A 6,958-nucleotide genomic window follows, 5' to 3' on the forward strand; every position below is an offset into this window, starting at 1 on the left:
GAAATTTGAAACAGGATTTGCAGTTTGCTGCATGCTTTGCATGGGACTGGATCAGGAGCATAAATGTTGAAATAATAGTAAAAAAAAAAAAATTATATTTAGCATATTAGGTTTAACATTAATATTAGTTAGATTTAGCACATAAAGATATGCTGCCATGGAAGGTAGATTCCTGTCTGGTTAAGCAGCTCACTTGGTTTAGGAAAAAAGCAAAAATGTCCCCCATAGAACATTCTTCTAGAGGGAAAAATCTCAGTTTATGTTACTCAAGCAAGGCGATAAGAGAAGGCAAGCTATTTTTGTCCGTTAGGCATTTGTCACATTTACCAACAAGCAATGTTTTCACCCTAAGTCAAATAGAGCTGCTTTCTAGGGAAGCTGACCTACGGTGGCCTGGTCACCTGCAAGAAATTCTGCACCAGTCCCACTCACATTCATAATTTAATTCCTGATGCCCTTTTACCACAAGACCTTTAAAATTAGATTATCCTCAGGTAGGAATGGGGGAGGGGGGTCTTTTTTATTTGTTCAAGTCTCCTCTCTAACAAGCTTGATTCTCTCTTGCGTGTTATCCGTGTCTGAAATAGATATGTATAAGTAGATGCCACATTCCATCTTGGAGCGGTCAGTGTGTCGTCACTCACAGTAAGAGTCGATGATGCCAAAACGTTGTGCAGCTTCTGGTTGTGAAACCGCTGAGATTATTCCTGAAGAAAAGGGGATAACCTTTCACTTATGAGAATGTTTTGGCTTGTGTTTTTATATATGTATTAACTACAAATTTCAGGTTTTTATTACGGTACTTATATCTTTTTAATGTCGTGTTAGCTGACGCCTTCGTCTTGTTGTATTGTGAAAGTTCAGCAAAATCACCTGCTTAAGTGTCTAATGCAGACGCTCAGTCAACTAATATTCACGGACCAGTTTTTACCGTTCCAATATGGCGGTAGGATGGCTGGACGGACGGACGGATGGATTGATGGAATTGTATTTGAGAGATTGGTTTAAACTAAGCCCTCTCCCACAGTCTCTGTTCTCAAGCACTCAGGATGTCAGTTGTTTTTATTTTTTTATTTTGTATGTAAGCCCTTTTGCTCTTTGCAAAAAATACCAGTCACAGGGTTCCCAGATCCCTCTGGAGGCCTGGCCTGGGACTCAGTGTGTCCACCACAGTAAAACGGTCAGCAAATTTTCAGACAATATGGAGCTTTTTGACTCAAGTTTAGCCAAAGCAATATTTTGTTAATGTGTTTAACTCAATTAAGTATATTGGTTGCACGCAAGGGAAATTGGGTTTCTTAATACTTAATTAACTGTAAAGTATACTTAAATACCTTTCCATATACGGGAAACCTAATGGAATAAAGTAGACACAGTAAAAACAACCCAACTATAATATCTTGCAGTTAACAACTAGAAATAGCACATATTGTTAAATTCAATTTCATTTTTGACTTGCAGACATGCACATTGCCACCTACTGGCATAAATATATTCCATCAATAAAAAAAATCTATTTTATATACGAAGAGTCCTCAATGGGATGAATCGAAAGACTAATATTTTGTGAAGTATACTGTGTTGTAAGAGTTAGGAAAAGATTAAAACAGCATACAAAACTACTACACAAGCTTGTCATCAGTCTGAACACAAGCTCCACTCTTCAAACCCTCTTCTGAATCCCAACCTACTAGAACAAAACATTAAACAATAACAAGTTTCCTCCTGCTCTCATCTTTCTCAAAAACACGTACTATAAAACTTTTTTTAGCATTCTGGGAACTGAAATCCCTTGACTAAACAAAAACAAAAATATATCATTGCGAATGGACTAAGTAAATGACTAGTTTATAAATTTAAACTGCATGCAGGGAAATTACGTTGTGAAAAACAGAATTGTGTTGCATAGGCTCATATATATCTTTAGATTTGCTATAGAACATCAGTTATTCTCATAGGGATAGTTTACACAAACATGAAAATGCTGTCATCATTTACTCACCCTCATGTCTTTCTAAATGATTTTCTCATTTGCGTGGAACAAACGTTTTGATGCCTCGGCTCCCAAACATGACAATACCCTTGCAAAAGACCCATCTGTCGAGAATAGTAAAAATATTATAAATATGTGTACAATATTATATGCAAAACATTGACCTTCTATGAAGTGGAAAATGTATATTTTTGTCTCATACCTTATTGGTTGATAGAATCATAATTTGTGAATAACCAGGATTTCAAGTGTTTAGAAAGAAGAATGAAATGGTAAATGTCAAACATGTAACATTTCCTTATTATTATTATTATTATACTTTTCTGCAGACTTATACAGGTTTGGAACGATGGAAGAATTAGCATTTTTAACTAAACTATCCCTTTAATACACATTGCATCAAGAAAATGGCTTTCTCTTCGTCTACCAAAATCATCACGACCACACATAACAGCGAGCCAACTTTATTCGATTCCATAATAAGTAATCAGAGAAGCCAGAATGTTTCTCTGACAGCACATGGGTAATACTTCAAAACAACAGGCTCTGTCAGCTTTGAAAATGGCCCTTTGAATTAAAGTCCAACTTCATCAGACAGAAATGAGCAGCTGGATCAAAAAGGCATGAAATGCATGCAAAGCTTTTGTTACCAAATTCCCCCGCCCCAAGATACACATGCTGAAGTGGAGGTAGTCAAATTAGACACTAAATTGCACACTGAATTGATGCATATTCTGAGGCTGGTGGGGAGAAAAGAAGAAAAAAAAACCTTCCCTCCAACCTCTAACAAGGCATCTGATAATGACATCCACTTCTGTCTTTAGTGTCTGGTTCATAAGATGTGCCATCATGCACCAAGGGATATAAAATAAATGTAAAGAAAGAGTACTTGCTTATGGATGTGTAATTGTATGTGTCATTGCTGCTAAGATCATTAGTGGAAAGGTGACATATAATGCAGAGATTTATGTGCAACAGCATGGCTCGCTATAGTAAACATCATAACTCACAATTACCCTGCATTGAAAAGCATTGAATTTTTTGCCACTAAAATGTCTGCCATCCGTTGAGTAGTGTGATTTGTGTCTTACTTAAAGATGTGCTAATGGTTTCCACCGTCAATGAAGTCCAGTTGAATCATCGCCGCCTTATGCTCAAATCAATACCAGGATGTGAGACTGAGGCCTTTTTTCTCACACCTGCTGATTTGAGACGGCCTTAATTGCTGAAAGCTATTCAATTGATAAGGAATCACTCCCATTAGTGTGCTGCTCATTAACTCACAACTAATTAAAGGGGTGAAATGAGAGACAGAACTGGCTAATTAATTGAGCTAGGCTCACTTATATCCAAACACCTTTGAAGTGATTGTCATTTCAACAAAGTTAGATCTGCTGTATACACATTCTGAAATGAGGCTGACTGCGTAACGAAGAAAAAATTGTGCTTTTCATCAGATTAATTCGTTAAATATCTATTTTGTTTACAAACACACACTTTAACAAGGTCTATCAGCAGAGACATGTCGGTAACTGTTCGATATCCTTAAACAGCCTTATGTTGTTTCAAACCCAACATGACAACTCTCTGAATAGTTTTAGCATGTTGTTGTAAATGGCAATGTAATGTATTTGGTCTTGGCGGACTAGATCTGCTACGCTGCTGCATTCAGAGCAAGTACGGACATGCTGTTGTGAGCACAGTGGTGGCATTAGACTGCGGCGTTAATATACTATTGTATACTATATGTATTTTGAAAGTACTTCAATGCATTGTTACAATGATCATTTTCAGCACATTTATTTTTTAAGTGCAAATAAATACACTATTAAAAATATATTTTTAGAAAATATACTAAAGTACAGTTATTTTAAAGTGTGTTAAGAGTTTTTTTAGAGTTTTAAGAGTATTGTGAAAATAGGTAAAAGCATGATGCTAATATGCTTTTAATATATTTAAAGATACAAGCGAGTACAAGTCCAAGTACAATTGTTTGTTAGTATATTTGCAATGTGCAATTGAAAAAGGGACTATATTTCAAATACAATAAAGAATATTTTTTTCCATTAAGGATTGTTTATTCTTAGCACCCCCTTTGAACTGTTAAGATTGACCGAGCAATCTCATTGGCTGCAGGATCAGCAGAAGCCAATCAGCTTGTGCCATGCGGTAATTAAGTGATTGATTGCAGATTGCATGTAAAGGACATATCAGCCTGCACACTCTAGAGTTTCATGACCGAACTAGATATTTATTTGGTGAAAGTGACCAGGCATGCTTCAAAAAGGACAAAATAAAAAAAGAATTTGGCCCATATGACTTATGCACTACAAACCATGTCTTCTGAAACCATATAAGAATTTTGTCTGAGGAACAGTGTGAAGTTATTGTCTAAATTAAGAATTGTGTATCTTTTTCATAATTATTGTGGTTGGAGAATCAGGTTCAGATTCAAGAACAAGTAAAAGGAATGAATAAATTAATAAATAATACCATAACTGAATGATTATCATGATGATCAGTTTCAATAACTGCACTGCTATTAAATCTGAATGTTTAACTGAGCTGCACGCTTGCAGTCTGAATTGTACATACAGTACATGACTCTTATAAGACATTTATTTTTAATGAATCAATCAAAAAGATTCATAAATTGTTAATGAACTCATGAATTGGCCATTTGGATTAGTCTAAAGAATCACTCACTGAACCAAAATCATTACTTCTTACCAACTCAAAATTAACTGAGAATTATGTGAACTTAAAAAATAGTGAGACTTGGAAGAATGTGATACACATTAGGATTTGGTGTAATAAGTGGCACTTTATTAGTCTGGCTATCACCAAACCAAGCTCAATCTTTTAAGATTGAACATTATGCTGGGGAGTCTGCTCTGTATTTTCTACTGCACAGGAGGCGTGATCAAGAGGCATTTAAGTTCAAATGAACTAAGTTTGGATACGCAATTGGATAGGCCTTCAACCAATCAAACCAACGATCCGGGTGACATACTTTGCAGAGCGACGCGAAAACTCCAGGCAGGAAACGTGTCAACAAACGTGTTGGTTTGTTGCATTGATCAGTGGTTTGCAGAAGCAGCCATGGCATTGAGCGATTTTTGCAGGTTGTGCAAAACAAAACATGAAAGTGAGTGGTATTTACACCCACTCGAGCGATTTGTTTGCTAAACTAAAGAAGCCATTGAGCATCATCGAGAGGTTAAAAGGAATTGGATTGACGGTCGCTTCTCTATCATCATCATCATGTTAAAACTGCCAATAGCGCGCCAGGCGGATAAGCCAGTTTGTGATTGGTCCTCGCAAATTTGTAACGGAAACAGGATAGAAAAATGTACAGGTTTCCAGCCTGAGCTGCAGGGCGAAATCAAATCGCTGGCCGATCGGGCTGGGTTTACTCAGTCTAGAACTTATTTTAAAAATAACAGTAGATGTAAAAATGAAATAAATGTAAAAAAAATTATTTCCCCATGCAAATCGCCGTCCAAAGCCACGTGCAGCAAGTTTTTGTTTGTTTAGCAAGCAAAACTTGTCAGTGTGTAATAATATTTCTTGCATGACAGGGTTTCCACGATGAGAGTCTGCTTGGCTCCGAGTAAGATATTTTCATTTTTCATTTATTTATTTTTTTTGGACAGGGACAATGCAAAATATACATTAACCTTAGAAAGGAGAGATGCATTTTACCAGGTTGTAGCACTTGTGCTAATTTCCACCTGTAGTCCCTGTAGTCCCAGTATATAGATGGTAGATCCTTTGCCAGTGCCAGTTGTTGTCGGTTCAGAAGGAAAGTTAGGTTGTTGCTGCTTGCCTGCCATTCTCGCTCTGTCTGCACAGCTTACGTAAACACAACGATTGAATAAACATTTTATGGTCCTACGCCTTCCACAGACGACATATTTATAAAAATCCTTTTAAACCGCTTAAAGTAACACTATGTAGTTTTTCAACCTTCATAATATATTTCCAAGGTTAAATGACACGTCTGCCATAGCCTGACGTGGTCTCTATCACTTTTACTGGCGCTATGTAACTTTGTGTTTCGTGTAGTAACCGGAGCACAAAAAGAACTACAAAATTCGACTGCTTTACGGCATACATAGTTTTTCTTCGTTTGTGAAGTCTTTCATAAAATCATGCATCATACTCTACCTTGTCTATGGCCATTGTTGATTCCAAAGCCGGTGCTGGATAAACAGCGAGCGTGCGCGTGCGACAGTAGGCTGCGGTAGGCTAAATTATTTACGACAGCGGTAATGGACAATTCCGCTTCCAACCTGTAGGGCGACCCAAGGGTGTAGGTTTGGTTTTGAGATTGGTGGGGACATTCCCAGAGGCTGAGGAATCAGGAAATTAATAGGAAAATATTAAGGTTATTAGTCTATATTGACCTTAACAATACATTAATGAATTCTGTAATGTTAGGACAACTATTAAAGACAAAAAGGGAGTTTAACAGAGACTGAACTTTACTCCGTTCATAGTGCAATGCAATAGTGCAATTACGGTCTTGTTCCTTGCTTTTTGAAGAAGCCAAACACGTCTGCATCTGTCATTAAAGAGATAGTTAAGGGAATAGTTCACCCAAAAATGAAAATTCTGTCTCTCCCACAAGTTGTTTTAAACCCTTATAAATTTCCTTCTTCTACTGAACACGAAGGAAGATATTTTGAAGAATGTTGGTAACTAGACAGTTGATGGACCCTATTGTCTTCCATAGTAAGAAGAAAAAAAATACTATGGAAGTCAATGGGGCCCATCAACTGTCTGTCTAGTTACCAACATTCTTCAAAATAACTTCTTTTGTGGTCAGCAAAAGAAAGAAACTGGTTCGAAACAACTTAATGATGACAGAATTTTCACTTTTTAAGGAAACTATCCCGTTAACAGAAATTAACTATTAGCATATTTGTTTCACATCCTTACTGTCCAGTTTGTCCTGTTGGA

At 36.8% G+C, this 6,958-nt stretch overlaps 1 long non-coding RNA gene across 1 annotated transcript; it reads right to left on the reverse strand.

Moving 5' to 3' along the window:
* Positions 1 to 2,047: 2,047 nt before the first annotated feature.
* LOC143707187 (uncharacterized) lies at positions 2,048 to 3,166 on the reverse strand. Its single transcript, XR_013193101.1, has 2 exons — positions 3,085 to 3,166; positions 2,048 to 2,097 (listed from the first exon to the last, which is right to left on the reverse strand). It is a non-coding gene; the product is annotated as an uncharacterized LOC143707187 (long non-coding RNA).
* Positions 3,167 to 6,958: the final 3,792 nt, after the last annotated feature.

The sequence above is a fragment of the Siphateles boraxobius genome, unplaced genomic scaffold (assembly GCF_051911475.1).
Source record: "Siphateles boraxobius isolate OS27281-9 unplaced genomic scaffold, OSU_SipBor_1 41, whole genome shotgun sequence".
Lineage (NCBI taxonomy): Eukaryota > Metazoa > Chordata > Actinopteri > Cypriniformes > Leuciscidae > Siphateles > Siphateles boraxobius.